This window comes from Dromiciops gliroides, chromosome 1 (genome assembly GCF_019393635.1).
Source record: "Dromiciops gliroides isolate mDroGli1 chromosome 1, mDroGli1.pri, whole genome shotgun sequence".
Classification (NCBI taxonomy): Eukaryota; Metazoa; Chordata; class Mammalia; order Microbiotheria; family Microbiotheriidae; genus Dromiciops; species Dromiciops gliroides.
The window spans coordinates 113,627,292-113,650,776 of NC_057861.1; positions in this window are offsets into that span (position 1 = coordinate 113,627,292).

Consider the following 23,485-nt stretch of genomic DNA (forward strand, 5'->3'; position numbering starts at 1 on the left):
CCTCAGCATTTGAATGGGTTCCAGTGACTGTCCCATTAGTGTGTTGGACTCTTTATTCTAGGGCCCAGAAATTGGCTGGGAAGAGAGGGGGAATGGGAAAGTATAATGGAGAGAGTAGGCATTCAGGCTCCAGGATTCTGTTCTTGGCCTGGCAACTAGTTCCAAGGGGAGTTTGGGCAAAGTACTGAGGCCTGGACTGTTATTCTTTGTCCTGAAAAGAAGAAGGACCAGAATCCCATCCAATGTCCTCTTTAGCTTGAAGGAGAAAATTTGAATTAAATAAATACTTTGGTAGAAGAGAAAGAGGAGGTAAATTATGAGAGTGATAATTAGATTCGTCCATGGATCATAGAGTTAGAAGGAACTTAGAATAATATTGAGTTCATCCTCTCATTTTGTGCATGAGAAAACTAAGGTATAGAGACATTGATTGATGTGTTCAGGGTCAATTGGTTAAGTGAGTGTCCAAGACCATATTTGAACCCAGGTCTTCTGAACTCTAAACCCAGTGTTCAATTCAATGTAGGATTGGATTATATCAGGGGTCTGGCAAACTACAGACTAAGGTCCAAATCCAACCGTCCCTGGTTTTGTAGGTCCTCTGCTAATCGTGGCTTTTATATTTTAAAATATAATAAAACTATTTAAAAATGTAAAAACCATGCATAGCTCATAAGCTGTACGAAAACAGATAGAAGGGTATAATTTGCCAACCTCTGGGCTAGAAGATAACTGAGCTCCCTTCCAACTTGTTATTTAATTCAAAAAAAAATTTATGGGGGCAGCTAGGTGGTGCAGTGGATAAAGTGGATCTGAGGCCATTCCTCATTTTTGCAAACACTTTAACCAATAAAAACCTCAGTTTTTCTCACCCTTGAAATTGATCAAGATATATTTAAAAGTGTTGTAATCAGGGGGCAGTTAGGTGGTGCAGTGGATAAAGCACTGGCCTTGGATTCAGGAGGACCTGAGTTCAAATCCAGCCTTAGACACTTGACACTTACCAGCTATGTGACCCTGGGCAAGTCACTTAACCCCCATTGCCCCGCAAAAACAAAAAAACAAAAAAACAAAAACATTTATGAGAGGCCTCGCATAGCACTTAATGAGGCTCTGGGTGAAATATAAAGCCTAAGTGACTCCTTCTCCCTCACCTCCAAGGAGCTTTCAGTCAAGTGTAGCACATATGTAGTGTCTGGACTCACTCTCCTAACACCAACTTCACCAGCAAATAAAGTTCTCCAAACCTAGCTACTGTTCTATGTCCCTTTAGGGTTCTAGAGATATTCCTGATGAGGTGTAGAATTTTTCTCCTAATTCTGTAACTCTGAGCCCCCATTCCAACATGTTCTCCCAATATCCATTATGAGGTAGAGTTGATATATCCCCTATATCATCAATATTAATGTTAATATTTCCCCAGGATCTTTTAATCAGTATATATTTCCTTGATAGCATTAACAAGCAATTAAAATCAATTAGCTTTTACAAAGGGGTATTAACAGGGAAGATATATCAAGAACAGAAATAGAAACAACTTCTGCCACTCCCCCAAACCTTCTCCTGGGTGATATTCTCCTCTACCACCTCAGTTGCAAGAGAAATTGGATTCAAACTGAAAATCATCTCAACATTCTTCCTAGCAAGCTGAATTCCAGGTGTGGCATAGTTAATGACTGAGTCATTCCTTTGTTCACAGAGCATAATGATTTAGCAGCCAGGTGGATTTACTACTGGATTAGATCAAGCAAGTTGCTCCCCAGAGCTGAATCCTAAGCAAGATCAGCTTCAAGGAAACTCGGTTCCTAGATCTCTTGTGATTTTTCTATCTTTCAAAGCTCCCAAGGTCATAGTCTATAGGGTCCTCCCAGGGTTATGGTAAAAAAGTAGTGCAGAATTAAACACAACAGAAGAAATAGAAAAAACAAAAGCATCATACATTCAAGACCACATATGAGCCTTGGGGCAGGGAGGGTGCTTCAAACAAGCTCCAACTCAGCAGTTGGTTAAAAATCTGTTCTTCCTCATGTAATAACCAGACAGAAAACAGTCAAAGCATATACATATGTATTCTGAATTTGGGACAGGGCCCCTTCACTACAATTCATTATGCATTTCCAAAAGCAGGCTAATCAAGCTCCACCATTTAAGTTGGCTGCCATCAGAGCCCCTCCCCCCTAGAAATTCTCTAAGTATTAACCCATTAAGGCCAGTCTAACCATTCCACTTGTATTTCTGAATCCTGGTGTACTTAAAAGAATATTAGACTGAGTCAAAAGACATAGGTTTGGATCCAAAACTTCATGACCTGAGGCAATTCTCTAATTTCTCTGAGTCCTCAGGGTCCTCATCTGTAAACTGTGAATAAGAATATTTCAAACACCAGGCTAATAGGGTTGTAAGGAAAGTTCTTGTAAAATGCCAATCACATTCATTCATTCATTCGTTCGTTCATTCATTCATTCATTCAATAAGCACTCATCTGCCTAGGATGTATACAACACTGTACTGGACATTGGCAATACAATGATAAAGAGTGATCTTCCACCAAAAAGTTTATTATTTAGTCTGTGTAAATTGTGGTTCAGCCTGAGTGCCCACAGAAGGTCTTTTTTATTTAGAATTTTTCCCTGTTACATGTAAAAACAAATTTTAACATCGATTTTTAAAACTTTGTGTTCCAAATTCACTTTCTCTCTCCCTCCCTACACCTCCTTAAGAACTCAAGCAATTCAATGTAAGTTATATATGTGCAGTCATGCAAAACACTTCCACATTAGTTAGGTTGTGAAAGAAAACAGACAAAAAATTGTAGAAAAAGGAATAAAAAATTATACTTCAATCTCTATTCAGATACCATCAGTTCTTTCTTTGTAGATGGACTGAATTTTTCATAAGTCCATTTGTCTTATTATTGCTGAAAATAACTAAGTCATTCACAGCAGATCATCTTACAATATTGATGTTATTTTGTATACAGTACATTTCACTTTGTATCAGCTCATGTATATCTCTCCAGGTTTTTCTGATAGCATCCTGCTCATGATTTCTTACAGCACAATAGTGTTCCATCCTAATCTTATCCCACAATTTGTTAAGCCATTCCCCAATTGATGGGCATCACCCCAATTTCAAATTCAACTTTTTTAATCTCTTTTAGGATACCAACCTAGTAGTGGTATTGCTAGGTTGAAGAGTATGCATGGTTTTATAGCCATTTGGCCATAGTTCAAAATTGCTCTACAGAATGTTTGAATCAGTTTACAACTTTACCAAGCATGTATTAATGTCTCATTTTTTCCATATGCCCCACAACATTTGTCATTTTCCACTGCTGTCCTATTACCCAATCAAACAGGTATGAGGTAGTACCCAAAATTGTTTTGACCCAAATCTCTCCAATCAATAGTGAGTTAGAGCATTGTTTTTTTCTTCATATGGCTATAGGTGGTTTTGATTATTTCATCTGAAAACTTCATGTCTTTTGATCACTTATCAATTGGGGAATGGCTCTCATTTTAACAAATTTGACACAGTTCTCTATGTGATTGAGAACTGAGGCCTATTATACAAACTTGCTTCAAATTTTTTCATAGTTATTATTGCTAACTGTATTTCCCTCCATCCAATTCCTTCCCCTTGATATTTACTCTATTTTCTATCTTCTTTCAACCTATCCCTTCTCAAAAGTGTTTTCCTTCTGACTGCCCCCTCCTCCAATCTGCCCTCCTTTCTTTCACCCCTCCCCCTTATCCCCTTCCCCTCCCACTTTCCCAGAGGGCAAGAAATATTACTATACCCATTTGAGTGTGTATTGTTAAGGGTTAAAATTCTAGCTAAACTGTCTAAAATATCTAATGAGTGGTCGCCAATAAATTATAAACTTTAGCAAGAGTTAGACTTTTAAGCATTTATTAAGGAGAATAAGAATTTGGTAAAGAGAGAGAAAAAGGCCTAGATTCCTATCTATTAAAGGGAGAGCACATTTCTAGCTCCGCTCTCCACCAGAGTCCGGAGGAAAGAGCCCGAGCCTGAGCGCCAGTCTCTTCCTTCCTCCTCCCACTAGCCCGCGTCACTTCCTGACTCCTGGTCTTGCCCTCAAAGACCTTCCCTTCATGGGCAGAACTCTTCTACAGTAAGTATCCAGCAGGTGGCGTTATTCCAATCGTTACAGTATGTTATTCCCTCTTTGAGCCAATTCTGATGAGAGTAAGGCTAACTCACTCCTCCCACCTCCCCCATCTTCCTCTCCACTCCATAAGCTTTTTCTTGCTTATTTTACCCCATTCCACCTCTCCCTTTCCCTTTCTCCAAATGAATTCCTCTCACCCCTTAATTTTTTTAAAGATATCATCCTTTCATATTCAACTCACACCTGTGTCCTCTGTCTAAATATACTCTATTTAGCTGCCATAATAATGAGAAAGTTCTTATGAGTTACAAGTATCATCTTCCCATGGAGGAATGTAAACAGTTTAACATTTTAATATCCCTCATGATTTCTTTTTCCTGTTTACCTTTTCATGCTTCTCTAGGGTCTTATATTTGAAAGTGAAATTTTCTATTCAGTTCATGTCTTTTCATCATGAATTCCTGAAAGTCCTCTCTTTCATTGAATTCCCATTTTTTCCCCTGAAAGATTATACTAACTTTTGCTGAAGGTGATTCTTGGTTATAATCCCAGTTCCTTTGACCTCTGGAATATCATATCCCAGGCCCTCCCATCCTTTAATGTAGAAGCTGCTAGATCTTGTGTTATTATGACTGTGGCTCCATAATACTTGAATTGTTTCTTTCTGGCTGCTTGAAATACTTTCTTCTTGACCTGGGAGCTCTGGAATTTGGCTATAATATTCCTGAAGATTTTCATTTGGGGATCTCTTTCAAGAGGTGATCAGTGGATTCTTTTGTTAAGGGCTAAAATTCTAGCTAGTCTGTCTAAAATATTTAATGAGTGGTCGCCAATAAATTATAAGCTTTAGCAAGAGTTAGACTTTTAAGCATTTATTAAGGAGAATAAGAATTTGGTAAAGAGAGAGAGAAAGGCCTAGATTCCTATCTATTAAAGGGAGAGCACATTTCTAGCTCCCCTCTCCACTAGCGTCCTCCGGAAAGAGCCCCAGACCGAGCGCCAGTCTCTTCTTTCCTCCTCCCACTAGTCCGCGTCACTTCCTGATCCAAAGAAAAGACTCCTGGTCTTGCCCTCAAAGACCTTCGCTTCATGGGCAGAACTCTTCTACAGTAAGTATCCAGCAGGTGGCGTTATTCCAATCGTTACACTTTCAATTTCTATTTTACCTTCTGCTTCTAGAATATTATAGCAATTTTCACTGACAATCTCTTGAAAGATGATGTCTAAGCTCTTTTTTTATCATAGTTTTCAGGTAGTCCAATAATTTTCAAATGATCTCTCCTGGATCTATTTTCTAAGTAAGTTGTTTTTCCAAAGAGACATTTCACATTGTCTTCTTTTTTTTTTTTCATTCTTTTGGGTTGGATTACTGTGTCTTGATTTCTCATAAAGTCACTAGCTTCCATTTGCTCATTCCTAATTTTTAAACAATTATTTTCTTCATAGAGCTTTTGTATCTCCTTTTCCATTTGGCCAATTTGGCTTTTCAAACTGTTGACTTTTTTTCATAACCTTCCTGCATCTCCCTCATTTCTCTTTCTTTTTTTCCTCTGCCTCTCTTTTCCTTCCTTTCCATTTTTTCCTCTGCCTCTCTTACTTTATTTTCAAAGTCCTTTTTGAGTGCTTCTATGGCTTGATACCAATTCATATTTTTCTTGGAAGTTTTGAACGTAGGAACCCTGACCTTGCTATCCTCTTTTGAGGGTGCACCTCAATGTTCCCTTTAACCACAGAAACTTTCTAGGGTCAACATTTTTTTCTGTTTGCTCATTTTCCCAGTCTATTTCTTGACTTTTTACTCCTTCTTAATGTAGGGCACTGCTTCCAGGACACACTGTCCCAAATTTCAGGGGTTCCAGGTGGTGTAATTTAAGGAGAGGCACGTTCACCACTCCTCTGGCCTGTGCTCTGGTCTTCAAGCAACCACAGGCCTACTTGCCCTTTAACCCAGAACAGAATCCTGTTTCACTGTGGCTGCAAACTTTGGTGTTCCTGAGCCCCTCCCTGACCTTGGCCACCACTCAAGACTGCTTCCCATGTCCAAGCATGGGCAAAACAATAGAGTCCCACCTCAGCACCAGCAGAGACCCCTGCAATCTCCCTCTGGCAAACCACTCAACCCCCTTACCATCTGTGAGCTGAGTTCCAGAAGTAGATACTGGCACAGCTGATTCCAAGACTCCCAAGGCCTATTTCTCTGGGGCAGCCTGCATGGGACTGGATTTGTGTTGGCATGGCCTGTACAGGTCTGTGCTCCACTCTCACCCCAGTACAATAGAACTTTCCTGCCAACCTTCTAAATCATCTTTGGCTGGAAAATGATCTCACCCCATCCGTTTGTGGGTTCTGCTGCTCTAGCCATTGTCTTATGGCATTATTTATGGGTATATGGAGGGGTTTGGGGGAAAGCTCAGGGAAGTAACTGCCTTTACTCCACCATCTTGGCTCCACCCCCAGAAGGTTTCTTTATCTCTTCTGGATCATAATCTGCTCTAGAGGGCAGAATGATAGCAATTTGGAGGTAGAGGAAAAGACAGTGTTATGTTCCTGGTAATCACCATCCTTTCTCTCATCATCATAATGAGGACTTGAGGAGTACAAACTTGCTAGGGGTCAAACAATAGCAGAGAAAGGGAAGAAATGTCAAAATATGAACACTGGGGCTCAAGTTGGAGACAAGAAGACAGAATCCTGTTGAAGCCTGTATGTTGATGTACTATATCATATAATTGCTCCTTTGTATTTTATCTTGAAATTAAGGCTGGACTTCCCGTTTCACCATGCAAGGGAAGAGAAAAGCATTTTTAAGCAACTCCTACCTGATATAAACTGTTCTAAGATCTTTATAAATATTGTCTTATTTAATCCTTACAACAACCTTGAGAAGTTAGATGCTATTTTCCCCTTATATGGAAATTGAGGAAACTGAGACAGAAAGAGGTTAAGTCATTTATCCAGGATCAGATAGCTCATAAGTGTCTGAGGTAGGATTTAAACTCAGGTCTTCCAACTCTATCCACTGGACTGCCTAGCTTCCAAGGGGGAAAGTAATTGCTCACCTCCTGCTGGGTGGAGATCAAGAAGCTAATTGACAGAAAAACTAGTATGAGAAGAACAAGGTACATTAATTGGTGCAAAGGCATACATTTATATGTGTGTGTATACCTACCTACATACATACATACATACATATATATATATATAATATTTTGCTTTGAAATTAACATTTTTAATTCTGGAGGCAGAACTAAGATGGCAGAGAGAAGCCTGGAAATTGCCTGAGCTCTACCAAATTCCTCTCAGAAACAATATTAAATTAAGCATCTCAACAGATTCTGGAGCTTCAAAACCTGGAAAAAGACTAAGTGAAACAATCTTCTGACTTAAGATAACTTAGATCTTCAGGAAAGGTCTGTCTTATCTGAGTAAAAGGGGAGCACAGCTCGGTGCAGAGGGTGTCAAGGAAAGCCAGCAAAAGGCTCTTAGTCACAGCACAGATCAGCAGCTAAGGACCTTAAGTCCTAGCTCAGCAAGCTAGTGACAGAGTATTCCCATTGTGAGGACCCTAGCCTCAAGGCAGTAGGCAATCTTCCATCTGGTGTATCAGTTCCTCAACAGGCACAACTAGGCTGAACCACTCCAGTGCAGTGAGCAAGCTACAAGCAGCTAAGGCCTCAAAGCAGAAAGCCGATGACTGGGCCCCTGATCCCCAGTGTAAGAAGCTTGGGACAGTGCACCCTTTTCCAGGACCCAATCTCAACTTTAAAAGTCACAAAATAGGCTAAAGTATGAGTAAGAAGCAAAAAGTAACCCTCACCATAGAAAATTACTATGGCAACAGGGAAGACCAAAATATAAACTCAGAGGGAGGATAACAATGTCAAAATGCCCACCTTTGAAGCCTTAAAGGGGAAGAAGAATTGGTCTCAAGACCATAAAGCCCTCTTGGAAGATCTCAAAAATGATTTTATAAACCAAATAAGGGAGGTAGAAGAAAAATGGAAAAAGAAATGAGAGTTATGAAAAGAGAGTCAATAGCTTGGAAATAGAAAATAACACCTTAAAAATACAACTGGACAAATGTAAAAGGAGGTACAAAAGCTGATCAGGGAAAATAATTCCTTAAGAATCAGAACTGGACAGATGGAAGCTAATGACAATGAGACAATAGGAAGAAGTAAAGCAGAATCAAAAGAATATAAAATTAGAATATAACATAAAATCCCTCTTCAGAAAAAGAACAGATCTAAAAAGTAGATCCAGGAGGGAAATTTTAAGAATAATTGGACTACCTGAGGGCCATGATAAAAAAGAAGGAGCCTGGACAGCATATTTCAAGATATTATCAAGGAGAACTACCCCAATATCTTAGAACCAGAGGAAAATAATAGTCATTGAAAGAATCCACCAATCATCTCCTGAAAGAGACCCCAAAAGGAAAACTCCAAGGAATATCATTGACAAACTCCAGAATTATCAGGTAAAGGAGAAAATACTGCAAGCAATCAGAAAGAAACAATTTAAGTATCAGGGAGCAACAATCAGGATTATACAGGACCTGGTAGCTTCAACATTAAAGGATCAGAGGGTTTGAAATATAATGTTCCAGAGGGCAAAGGAACTCAGATTACATCCAAAAATGTACTACCCACTAAAATTAATCATAATCTTTCAGGGGAAAACATGGGCATTCAATGAAATAAGGGACTAAAAAGGTTCCTAATAAAAAGCCCAAAAATGAACAAAAAAATTCAATCTAAAATATAAGACTCAAGAGAAGCATAAAAAGGTGAAACAGGGGAGAATAAACAAAACATGTTATTCAATCAGGTTAAAATGTTTACATGTGTTAAGGGCTAAAATTCTAGCTAAACTGTCTAAAATATCTAATGAGTGGTCGCCAATAAATTATAAGCTTTAGCAAGAGTTAGACTTTTAAGCATTTATTAAGGAGAATAAGAGTTTGGTAAAGAGAGAGAAAAAGGCCTAGATTCCTATCTATTAAAGGGAGAGCACATTTCTAGCTCCCTTCTCCGCCAGCGTCCTCAGGAAAGAGCGCGAGACTGAGCGCCAGTCTCTTCCTTCCTCCTCCCACTAGTCCGCGTCACTTCCTGACTCCTGGTCTTGCCCTCAAAGACCTTCCCTTCATGGGCAGAACTCTTCTACAGTAAGTATCCAGCAGGTGGCGTTATTCCAATCGTTACACATGCTTACAAGGGAAGAAGATAATAGTAGCTCTTGACAACTGTATTCTATTAAGACAGAAAGAAGGAGTACACATAGAGGGTGTGGGCATAAGTTAATTATGATATGATGACATAAAAATAACTTAAGGGGTGACAAAAAGAATAACACTGGAAGAAGTGGAAAGGGGAGGCAGAATATGGTAAAACTCATCACATGAAGAGGAACAAAAGACCCATTACAGTAGAGGAAAGAAGGGAGGGGTTGAGCATTGTTTCAACCTTACTTGCACCTGATTTAGTTCAAAGAGGGAATAACATATACACTCAGTGGAGTATAAAATTTTCTCTTACCCTATAGAGAAGTAAGAGGGGAAGATGGAAAAAAAATTGGAACTCAAAATCTTACAAAAATGAATGTTGAAAACTATCTTCACATGTAATTGGAAAAAATAAAATAAAAAAAACTATTTAAAAAAGAAATTAACATTTTCATCTATCTTTATTTCTTTTGTCTTATGGATCAAAAAAAGTGCAGTGCATCAACTAACACAGCTTGGTCCTTCCAGGGATACTTAAATTCTTTAAAAAACAAAACAAAACAAAATGAACCACATTTTTATTATCCTTAGCCTCAGCAGGCTCGGGTAATAACTTGTTCTTTAAGGTATACTTAAAATTTTAACTTTTAACAGCAACTGACTTTGGGGAATGAAAACTGTCAGATTCTGGCAGTTTGAGGGGTAGGAAAGGTAAGGACAGAAAAGCTATGACAGTCAGTTCAAGAGCCATAAAGCAAAAGTTAAGATTCTTGCTTCTATCTGCAAAGGCTAGAAATGGGCCTGAGGAAAGCTGGCTCGGGCTTTTATCGAGGACGACCAATTGGGAACTAGCATGTAGAGAGCCAAGTCCATATGGTACTCAAAGCCAGACCATCTTCTGAAAACCTCAGTGCTTGGAGAACAAGACCTGAGGAAACCAAATGCTGCCTCCTCCCCCAATTACCCTTGCTTTCTTCTTTAAATTCCACTTTTAATCTTTTCCCAACTCTAGAATGCTGGGAGGAATGAGCAAGGGAACATTCCAGTTTGAAAGATGATGATCTTGACAGCTTCTTCATAGTGTTACTTTACTACATTATATGACTGCTGAAAAATCAGTTGTCTGAGTCATAAAGGAGATTGGTCAATAGAAATAAGGAAATATCTCAGACAGGTAGGTTAGGAGCCTACACATTTCCATATTTTGAGAGTCCTTATCATATTGTTCCTCAATCAAAATTGAACCCCATGAACTGAAAAAAATTAGCAAAGAGGTAATTAACTATGGTGATTAACCAGGGGGGGGGGTATCCAAGAGACCTACCAAAAAGAAGTTAACTGAAGCTTTTACCTTAAACAGATATAAAGAGAAAGGAGAATGTTTCAGTGATATGAAGATTTCATACAATGTCTTTCTGTCAGTCCACTTGTTTTTTGTTTTTGTTTTTATCTTTCAGTGCTCAGAGTAGATGGAATAAAATCTGTGATTGGATAGGTATAGATCCCAATGATGAAACCACAACTTACCAATGATTATCAGTACCTGCTCTGCAGTTTTAAGTCTTCAAGAACCCGTCGGGATGTTGAGAAGTTAAGGATTTTCCCAGACTTACACAGAGAGCACATGTCAGATGAAGGATATGAACCCCATTTCTTTCTGATACCAAGCCAGCTCTCCATCAACTATACCACACTGCCTTTCACAGTTATGAGCATAGACAAAACACCCTACAATGATATTTCCCGCTTATAAGCCCATATTTGTTCCACAGAATGAAGAGGTAGAGAGGCATTCTTTGGAGAACTTGACAAGTAGCTATTTTTAAGTATTTGAAGGACTGATACATAGGAGAAAAATTAGACCTTATCTGCTTGGCCACAGATGGCAGAAAAAGGAACAATGGGTAGATGTTGCAAAGAGGTCAATTTACGCTTGAAGACAGGAAAAACTTCCTAACAATTGGAGCAATCTTAAAGGGGATTGGGTAGCCTGGATGTTAGTAGATTTCCCCTCACTAAGGTTCTTCAAGCAAAGATGGCCACTTGTCAAGAATGTTATAGAGGGGATCCTTGCATGAATTTGTAATAATTGGATACTGAGACACCTTCCAGATACGTGATAGCTGAAATATCATTAATCTAAATTATATAATATATCTTTGATATAGTCAGAAGATAGAAACAAGGGAAGAGAATGAAAAATACAGTAGAAAATAGGGCTTAGGTTTGAGAAATTAAAAAGGCCAAAGCCTTCTGTACTAATCAAAAAGTCCACTTGCTATATGTCATGGATACTTTTGTATGGGAGGAAATGGATGAGTTGTGTAGAATGAAAAGACATGGATGGGTACATTGATAAATGGAGTTTAAGTTCACAAGTACACCAGGGCTACAAAGCATGACATTCAGTAGAAAGTCCAGTCTATCGTGTCCATGAAAAATGTATCTACCTGGTGAAAAATGATTAGACCCAAAATTAAGTAGGAGAGAATAAGAAGTATTAAATTTGGGAAACTATCCAGTGTTTTCTGTGATTCCAGGCTCTTCACACACACAAAGACACACATATCTTTCTTTTTTTAAAACACAAAGGTGCTCTGAGGAATATCATATGGTTTGTGAATCTTGGAACACCATGCTCTCTGGAGAATCAATGTTATGAGATATTTAAAGGGCAAAAAAGAAACCCAAGGTGGGTGTGAATCAGTTATAGAAAGTTTTCAATCCTGACTTTTGCAAAAGTGGCATAAAATATATCATCAAGAATATGTACAATAAGAAAAGGACATGGGTAAGTCATGCATCAAGATAAGATGTTCAGGGGACAGCTAGGTGGCACAGTAGATAAAGCACCAGCCCTGGATTCAGGAGGACCTAAGTTCAAATCTGGCCTCAGACACTTGATACTTATTAGCTGTGTGACCCTGGGCAAGTCACTTAACCCTCATTGCCCTGGGAAAAAAAAAGAAAAAAAAGATAGGATGTTCAAATACATGATAAGAGATAATGGATGAAGAGTTTGAGTGATGCATTGGTACCAGTGAATTTAAAAAGGACTAAGGGATGGCTTCCTGCACATTGTACAGAACTCTTGTATAGGTTTTATGGGTGGGCATGGATAAGAATTACACTATATTAGAAGTTGAAGATTTGTATAAATCTTTAACAAAGAAGAAAATATCCATATTTATGAGATCAGAAGCCTGAAAAGTATTTGTCCTGGGTTAAACAGTTATACCTATAGTAGGATGAATTTCAAAATAGGTCTTAAAGTAGCTAAGTGGCCCTGTGAATAGAGTGATGGGACTAGGGTCAGATAGACCTGAATTCAAATTCAGACTCAGAATCTTACTAGTTGTGTGATGTTGAGCAAGTCACTTAACCTCTGTTCACTTCAGTTTCCTCAACTATAAAATGAAAATAATAATAGCACCTATCTTATCAGGCTTCTATAAGGACAAAATTAGATCATATTTGTAAAGTGTTTATTATAGTGTCTGGAACATATTAAATACTATATAAGTGTTTATTATTGTTGTTATATCTCCAACTCAAAAGAGTGGTATGGAATTTTGTTTTTGTTTTGTTTTGGGGGGTTTTGTGGGGCAATAAGGGTTAAGTGACTTGCACAGGGTCACACAGCTAGTGTCAAGTGTCTGAGGTTGGATTTGAACTCAGGTCTTCCTGAATCCAGAGCCAGTGCTTTATTCACTGTCCCACCTGGCTGGCCCAGAATTTTTGCTTGACATCTCAAATAAATTGGTGTACTTCAAACACTTTTAAAATTTTGATGCATGGGGGCAGCTAGGTGGCACAGTGGATAAAGCACCTGCCCTGGATTCAGGAGTACCTGAGTTCAAATCCAGCCTCAGACACTTGACACTTACTAGCTGTGTGACCCTGGGTAAGTCACTTAACCCCCATTGCCCCACAAAAAACAAAACAAAACAAAACAAAACAAAACAAAACAAAACAAAACTTTAACGCACTATATAAACGTCTAGTGTTATTATCATTGCTGTTGTTGTGGAGCTCAAAAATACTAGTGGAAAGGGAAAGAGAAAGGTTTTGAACATACCAGAATATATTTTAAATGTCAAGGGCTTTTTGCGAAGATATACATAATAAAGCCAGAAATAGAGAAAGGAAGAAAGAGGTCAATGAGTTTCCCTTCTTTGCCTAGATTTTGTTCTTGCTTAATATAATTTGATTGCTTGACTAACTAAATTTGTATTCCATTCACAAATGATTTGTTTTAGATGGGGTGTATTCTTATTATCCTTTGCTGCCTGCTCTTAGCTAATAGCCTCCATTACATCAGCCTGCTTTTTTCAGGGAGAGGCTTTCTAAGCATTGTACATTAGCAGGGACAAGAGCTCAGCAGATTATCCCAAGTTTAGGACTAGAGTATAAAGGCAGAATGAAACAGAGAACAGATGATACAATGCTCATAGAGCTAGACCTACAGAGAGCAGAGACACAATGTCCAACAGTGAGTAGCTGAAGGCAGCATGCTGACATCACCCAGGAATACTAACAGCTCCAAAATTTTGGAAACGTGTTACCTTGATGACACATGTCCCAATATATTTATATATCTTGGCCACACAAGATCCTATGCTTGCCTCTTCATAAATGTTGCATAGTCATAAGAATTCCTTTCTTGTGTGTTCCTGAGTCTGTTATGGCTAACATGTCCTCTTGCTGACTAGTAACAATAAACATCTAAGTGATGATTCATGAACTATGATTCTGAATATGTACCATGCCTTAAAGTACCTTGAAGCTGAGATACATTTGCTGAAGATTCACATTTGGGGGAAAGTGTAAGTAACAATGTCTTAAGTGGACTTAACATAAATGCAGTTTCTTTAAAAAGGGAAGTAATAATATCTAATGTTTATATCATTCTTTAAGGTTTGCAAACCACTTTACAAATATTCTCTCACTGGATCCTCAAAATGATGCAGGGAGGTAGGTGCTATTATTATCCCTATTGTACAGTTGGGGAAACTGAGTCAGACAAAGTTTAAGATACTCGACCAAGAACACATAGCAGGTAAATGTCTGACGCCATATTTGAACATGGGTCTTCCTGGTTCTAGATCCAGCACTTGTTCCACTATAACAGGTGTATAGAGGTAATTGGATACTGTACTACACTATCACTGGGCAACTAGGTGGCACAGGGGATAGAGCGCCAGACCTGGAGTTGGGAAGACTCATCTTTCTCATTTCAAAACTGGCCTCAGACAATTATTAGCTATGTGAACCTAGAAAAGTCACTTAATGCTGTTTGCCTCAGTTTCCCCATCTGTAAAATTAACTAGAGAAGGAAACAGCAAATCACTCCACTATCTTTGTCAAGAAAACCCCAAACAAGGTCATGAAAAGTCAAACACAACTGAAAAATTACCAAACAACAACACTAGGATTAGGATTAGGATCACCTAGAGTAACTGGGGATGTTTAGCTGGAGAATAGATAACCTAGGGGACCACGATACCTTTCTTCAAGTATTTAAAATGATATTAGACTTATTCTGCTTAACTACAGAAGGCAGGGTAAAAACAATAGAGAGAAGTGAACCAAAGGCTTTAATATAAGGAATAACTTCCTAGTGATTGACACTATCCAAAAGTGAAATGGGCTCTTCTACACTGGATGACCTCCTGCTGACAATATTTTGGAGGAGATGGTTTGTCTCTGAATCCTTTCTATTTCAGTGCTTCTTTGATTCTGCCCAATATCAGGGAAAGAGAGATCAATTTTAGCTGAAGGGTTATCAGAGAATTTTTATGAGGAAGGAGGCACCTGACCTGAATTTTGAAGAAGGGGATGGACTTCCAATGGTCCTGAAATTTGGAGTAAGCTTGTCATATACATGAATTCCAGTATAAATACAAAGAGATGGAGGAGGCCAGGATGAGACTAGGTAATAACTAAGTCCAATTTGAGTAAAAAATAAGAAAGATATTAGCTTGAAATAGGGCAAGAAAGGTCTGAGGAAATCAAATTATAGGCAGCCTTGATTCCTACTTAAGGGAATTTATTGCATAAGCATTGAGGGGCCAAATAAAGGTATCTGACTAGGTAAGAATTGAGGTAAAAGATGGCCTACTTTGCCTTCACAAAAGAATCAGTCAGGGAGGGGAAGACCCTCATGGTTCCTCACCAAAATAGAAAGAGTTGCTATTTACACTCCCTCTCAGACAAACTAAGACCTGGGAAAGACCTTAACTTAAAAAGGCCAAGGTCACCCACTGTATCCTGGTCTACTGCCAGTTGTTCTGACTTTTTTCTTGTCACTGGACTCCCATGAGTCTGTAGGGGAAAGTGGGGCTGAAGACTACATAGCCCTGCTTCACTTAAATCCAATTCACTTGCAAGTCAAGACATCCCCCTCCTGATGTCACTGGTCCTCTTCAAGGACAAAGGACGAATAACAATAAAGGTTTCTAAACAGAGGAATAAAATTATCATAGCTGTGTAGTAGTGGTGGTGGTGGTAGTGGTAATTAATAGTAATATAGAAGTGGTAGTAGTATGGAAGAAGAAGAAGAAGAAGAAGAAGAAGAAGAAGAAGAAGAAGAAGAAGAAGAAGAAGAAGAAGAAGAAGAAGAAGAAGAAGAAGAAGAATAGTAGTAGTGTGGTGGTGGTGGTGGTGGTAGTAGTAGTTGTGGGGTATTAAGAGAAGACTAGTACTTTTGGTGTGAGGGCTGCTGAGCCCTTTCCAGGACTGCTTTCCAACTTTAGTGTCTACCTGCCACCCAACTCTCACCTGTGGCTCCAAGAAAGTATAGCATTCACAGAGGCCACACCTCAGTAAAACCATCTTGGCAGATGCGCTAAACCAGGCTAAACCTGTCAGTAAGAGGCATGTGAAGACTGCCTCTGGCGGAATAGGCAGATATGAACAATTTGTTCCAAGGGTCCATGAAAGTGACAGAGTTTAGAGCTTGGTTAGACATTGAAGACATGAAGGTCATCTGCTACAGACTGGGCCATCACTAGTCATCTTGACTTTTGTCTTGCCACTGGGGTCTGATGACTCTGAAAGAGAGCATGAGGCCAAAGACTCCATGCAACTCTACCTCAATTAAATCCAGTTTATCAAAAGATATCACCCATGCCATTTAACATTTTTACCTACCTCAAAGTCCTGCATCAGTTGTCAAGTGCTGAAGCAGTAGTATGAATACACTGGGAGCTAGTTACAACTAGTCACAACCCTGCACACAGGCGACCCAGGCCATAGAGTTGTCTTCTCACTGGAAGCTGCAATGGGGTTTGGCAGCCCCCTGCGTGTCTGAGTAGTCTTTTTTTTTCTTTTTCTTTTTTGTTTTTTTGGGGGGGTTTTGGTGAGGTAATTGGGGTTAAGTGACTTGCCCAGGGTCACACAGCTAGTAAGTGTCTGAAGCTGGATTTAAACTCAGGTCCTCCTGAATCTAGGGTCAGTGCTCTATCCACTGCGCCACCTCACTGCCCCTGAGCAGCCTTTTAAGGACTGCACTGCTCACCTCCTGGTGTGAGGAAGGGGCTAGAAAAGGTACACTAAAATCATTTGCTTCACGTAAACTAACCCTGGCCTGCTTACTGTGGCAGGCAGGGATCCTACCCCATCAAAGAAACTTTTGCAAAGATGATTCCACTCACCATTGGTAGATACAATGTGCACACACTTCTCAACAATACAAAATATAGTAGAACTGAAAGACAAACAGCTCTTGTTGCAAGAGAACTCAGCAGGTATTACATACAAATAGTAGCCCTGAGTGAAACAAGGCTAACTGGGTTACTGAAGTTGGAGCTGGATACATCTTTTTTCTGAAGTGGTTTCAGTGATGGGGAGTGCGATGAAGATGTTTCACCATCAAATGTAATCTAGTCAACAAGCTTGTACGTCTCACTAAAGGAATGAATGCCAAAATGTGATTGCCACTTGCAGAAAAGTGCTACAGAATCATCAGTGTGCATGCTCCCACCATGAGGAACCTTAATGGGGTCAAGGAAAAATTTATGAAGACTTGAAGCCCCTCATCATCTATGTGCCAAAAGAGGACACACTTATAATTCTGCAACTTTAACACCACAGTAGGCACAGACTATCAGACATGTCAGAGAGTTTTGGGGAGGAATGGAGTCAGAAACAGCAACAGCAGTGCTGTTATTACCACTGAAGACTTGTGCATCTCATGACCAACACTGTCTTCTGTTTACCTATAAAACTTTATGGATACACCCTCACAGCAAACATTAGCATTTTTAAAAGATTTATTCATTTGTTAGCTTGTTTTCACTTAATAGTTCACTTTTTTCCAGCTCCTGTAAAGATAGTTTTCAACATTCACTTTTGTAAGATTTGGGCTTTCAAATTTTTCTCCTTCGCTCCATTCTCCCCTCCCCAAGATGGCAAGCAATTTAATATATGTTATATGGTACAATCATGTTAAACATATTTCCACATTAGTCATGTTGTGAAAGAATCACAAAAAAAGGGAAAGACCATGAGAAAGAAAAAAAAAAGTAAACATAATATGATTCTATCTGCATTCAGACTTCATAGTTCTTTCTCTGGATGTGGATACCATTTTCCATCATGAGTCTTTTGGAATTGTCTTGGTTCCTTGCATTGCTGAGAAGAGCTAATTCTATCATAGTCGTTCATCATACAATGTTGCTGTTACTGTGTATAATGTTCTCTTGGTTCTGCTCAGTTCACTCAGCTCTAGTTCATCAAACATTAGCATTTAATAGACTATATCATTGTAAGGAGAAGAGACAGACAGGATGTAAGAGTGACAAAGGTAATGTGTGGTTCAGAATATTGGACTGATTATAAATTTATCCTCTCCAACCTAAACATTTGTATTCAATAAAAAGAAAAGACCCAAGGCAAGACAACTAACAGAAGACAATGTCAACAGATTAAAGTGCTTCGTATGGAAAGGGAGCTGGATCTGCTTGACCCTCAAGGGCAGAACAAGGAACAATGAGTAGAACCTTAACCCTTTTGTGTGTCATGGACTCCTTTGGAAATGTGGTAAAACCTGGGGACCCCTTCCCAGAATAACATTTTAAATGCTTAAAATTAAATACATAGGATTACAAAGGAAACCAATGCTACTAAAATAGTTAAATGTGTGTGTTCCCCAAGTTAAGATCCTCTGAATTAGACAGATTGTTCCCTTCCAACTCTGAGAGTCTAGGACTTTATTTTCTTCATCTACACAATTGAGATTGTAAACCCTTTGGACCCAAACTCTGCCAAATTCCCCATTTAGCACAGCCACAAATACACTGTCAGAACACAATCTAATCTAAATTATAATCCCCCATGAGTTTTGTGATGTACTTTATGAGTATAAAGGTTATTGGACACCATTTAGAATCTTTCTTAATGTTCTTTCAAAATGAATTTATATGGCATTTGCTCTCTCTGCTATGAACCCATTAAAGGGACCTAATGTCATATGTTCAACTTGGATGCTGTTGATAAAAATCATCCGAGGACTGTCATTCATGCCTTACATGCATCTTGGCGCTGCTTTCTCAGCAGCTTCGCAGTTGGCATGCTTCTGAGGCCAAGAATGAGTATCCTCTCCGGCTAGGAGCAAAAATCATACATTTAACCAATAAAATCATAGATCTAGAGCCAGAGGGGCTCTCAGAGGCCATTGAATAAAACCCCCTCATTATACATCTATCTCACATGGTATATTGTGGGATTAACCTGAAAATACTATATAAATGACAATCAGTATTGTTATTGTTGAACTAACCAATGAGACACAATATGGATTAATTGTTAGAGAACTGACTTCAAAATCAGTAAACTCTGGATTTAAGTCCTGACTCTGATTTTCTATCTGTGAGACCTTAGTAAATCACCTAAATCTATAGATTACAGAGCACACATCAGCTGTAGTGGGAGGAAATCCTACCAGGATAATTTTCCATACTAATAAAAATCACAAGTCTAGCCCTAAAATATATATATATATATATATATATAAAATCTCAATAAATATTTACTGAATAACTATTACATGAAAAGCGCTGTGCAAGGCACTAATGGATACAAAAATGAGTAATCAGGCAATCAATAAACATTTATTAGGACCATCCTGTGTACTAAGCAGCCAGAAATTATGCTGGGTTGGGGGAGGAGGGATGGCAGGGCAGGGGAGGAGATTGTTTTAAATTTGAACTCTAGAGTAAGTACTTTTCCCGCCACTACATCACAGTTGTTTCTCATAAATACTAGGGACATATTTCTTTTAGACATTCATAGAGTCATGAAAGTTATTACGAAGGGAGAGGTTAAAATCTGAGCTCAGATTTTAAAGAATTTGTCATCTCTTGACTTATAATATCAAAAGGGATGATTTTGATCTGGAAGAGTTATTTTACAGGGGCAGCTAGAGGGCACAGTGGATCAAGCACTGGCCTTGGATTCAAGAGGACCTGAGTTCAAATCTGACCTAAGACACTTGACACTTACTAGCTGTGTGACCCTGAGCAGGTCACTTAACCCTCATTGCCCCACCAAAAAAAAAAAAAAAAAAAGGAAAGAGTCATTTTACTCCAACTCTCTGATTTTTGAGGAAACTAGGCCCAGAAAGGACTTGTGTCTTGCTTGAGATCATTAGAGTACAAATCATAGTATCATAGATGTGGAGCTAAAAGAGATTTTAGAGCTACTACTAAATAGTTGGCATTTATATTGCACTTACAATATACCAAGTGCTCTGCTAAGCACTTTTCAAATATTATCTCATTTGATCCTCAGAACAACCCTTGGAGGTAGATGGCATTATTATTATCTCCATTTTACAGTTGAGGAAACTGAGGCAGACAGAAGTTAAAAGACTTGCCCAGGGTCACATAGCTAGGAGGTATCAGGATGAATTTGAATTCAGATCTTCCTGACATTAGGCCCAGGGCTCTAGCCACTGTACCACCTAGCTACCTACTTTAGAAGCCTTTCTAGCATCTTAGTTCAAGCCCTCATCACCTCTCAGCTAGATTATTGCAATGGCCTCCTAATTTGTCTCCCTGCCTGAAGTCTTTCCCCACTTCACACTATCCTCCACACTGCTACCAAACATTCTTTAAACACAGATCTTACCATAATCCCCCTCCTTACTCAATCAACTGTGGTAGCTCCCTTTTGTCTCTAGAATAAAATGTAAACTCCAAGGTTTAGCTTTTAAATCCCTTCTCCAGTTCATCTTCCCAAATTCATTCTCAATTATTCCTTTCCCTAACTCGGTGATACAGCCAAACTGGACTTCTCTGTGTTATGTTCCTCACCCATGATATACTCTCTCCCAGACCTAGGCATTTGTGCTGGCTTTTTCCAAAGTGTAAATTATATTCCCTCCTTGCCTCCACCTTTTAGGATCAAGCACCTTCCCTACCCCATGTCAGTGTTCTTCCTCCCTACCTTGTCATTAACTACTTTGTATTTATTCTGTATATATTTATATATGCACTTTGTATCTTTCACATTCTCTATTAAAATGTTAGCTCCTTGTAAGAAAAGAATATTTCTTTGCCTCCTCAGGGCCTAGCACCGTGCCCAGCACATAGCAGATGCTTAATAAATACTTGATTACTTGATCCTGTCCAACCCACTCATTTTATATTTGAGGGACTAAGGCCAAGAGAGGTTGAGTAACTTGCCCAGAGTCATGTAGCTAGTGTTTGAGATGAGATAACACCCAGGTCTTCCTGACCCCAAATCCTTAACACTATCCAGATTCAAACCCAGGTCTTCTGACTCCAAATCCAGTGTTGCCTTAAATGGGGAAGGGATCCCAAGAAGAACCAACCAACTGATACCCTGATGAATATTCTTAAACAAATATCTGGGTTCAATTCCATTTTCTGGCTATTGTCTCTTATCACCCTTAAAGAAAGAGCAAATACCAATGGTTTCATAACCAAAGAATGGATGCCAACGGGTGAGCAGGCTGACTCTCCCCTTGGCCTGATTAAAAACTTGGGCAAAGGGAAGAATGTGGGCAGAGGGAAGAAATCTTGCTTCTCTTTTTCACAGCCAAAGATCATTTGTTTCCCAAAACCAAGGGAAGAATTAGAAGTGATCATTTTGCCAATGAAGAACCGTGAAAGGCTTAACCATTCTCAACAATACAATGACCCAAGACAATCCCAAAGGACTATTGATGAATCATACTATCCACCTCCAAAGAAAAAACTGTTATTGATGGAACGCAAACTGAAGCAGGCTATTTTTCTACTTTCTTTTATTTTTTTCTTTTATTCAAATTATCTTACACAAAATGACTAATATGGCAATGTTTTACATAATCGTATATGTATAACCTATATCTGATTGCTTACTGCCTGAGGGGGGGGGAGGAGGGAAGGAGGGATAAAAATTGAAACCCAAAACTATAAATAAAAATGTTTATTACTTTAAAAAACGACAACAAATAATGATAAACAGGGTATAGAAAACAGGGGGGGAAAGAAACTGAGTTAAGTTGTAAACTGGGATCCTTGCATGTTTTCTAATCACAATAACTTTATCACAAAGTTACCCCAGTACAAAGGAAATGGAAGAGAGCATGAAAAAGCCAAGAAACAAGGAGACTCCATATACCAGCATGGCCATGTGGAATGTAAGGGTTGTCAAGACCCGTGGGGTCCCAGGGCAGAGTGGCATCACCAAGGACCCAAGGACTGAAAGTGTTAGAGGGACATCTAGCATCCTTCTCCACCCTATCAGCACCACTCTCCCTTCACCCTTTGATGTCCATGTATATGCAAAAACCTAGACACATATTTATCCCTTTTCACCCTGATGGAAAGTGTTCTGGGCTAGATCTAACTCAGACCAATCCAGTGATTTAGTTCCAGGATTGAAATGCAGTGAGACAAAATAGCTAGAAAAGAGAAGTTTACATAACCAAGAAAGGGATTGATAAGGCTTCAACAGTGATTCCAGTGAATGTTGTTCCCTTCTACCTCTGTATCTATCTCAGAAACAGAGTCCAATTAGAGAGATATGTTGACTCGTCTGGCGAGGAGAATTCCACCAATCCTGAAGAGCCCCATTTCCTCAAAGCCTGGGGTTTTTATACCTCAGTCAGACAAGAAGTCACATCAGTAGTTCAAGTCCTAATGCCCCAGATTCATCAAGTCCTACTAAAGACAGCCACTCCATACCTTTAAAGAGAAACTAACTCAGCCTCCATAAAATAGATGCTACTCCTAACACTGGTGAAGTCTGGACCCAGAGAGGGAATGACAGAGTCTGAAACTTTAGTCAAAACTCAAAGGTGTTGGGAGCAAGTAGTTATGGCATCACCACTCACTACGGCCAGTGTCCTTCCTCATTTACATCAATGGTTCATATACATCCAAGAGAGAAAGAACTCCCATATCCAGTGAACTCTCACCCCCACTATGAATGGATGGGAGGTATGGCAAAAAGGAAAGGGTATCTTTTTCAGCCAGAATCTTAGGATCATGGATTTAGTACCTTAGAGGCCCCTAATCCAAGTTCCTTATAGAGCAGGTATGACTTAGTTGAGGTCACAAAGGTTGTACATGACATATCTGGACACCTGATGCCATTGTAATCACCTGTAATCAATTTCTTTGACACTTAACTGTTGGTTTGAGGAAGAGCTTTGCACCACTTAACCCAGGTACTATTTGTGCTGCCCTGGGCAACTTATAGTTCTGTCAGCTTCACTTAGCAAAACATGGTGCATACAACAAGAGTTCATTAAATGTTTTTTGATGGAATGAAGTACTCCTTTTTAATTCTTCAGGTCAGATGTGTTCTCCACAGAGTCAATAATAAGATGAGAACCTTTTGGTAATTCAAGGAAACCCCTCTGAGGTTTTGTAACACCTAAGTCAGAATATCCAACCACTCTATTTGGGCAATGGGAATATGCCTGTCCCAATGCCGTAGACTTAATCATCAGAACAGTTGCCATTTTGTAGCTGGCAGTAAAGTCTTAAGCTGAATATATATATGACTAATGGTTTCTATTTTCAGTAATGATGAAAACTAGCCAGCAGGAACACTAGAGCATTTACAAGTTTTCTTTTCAGTTTTAAGAAGAGAGAGATATATACCTTCCTGTT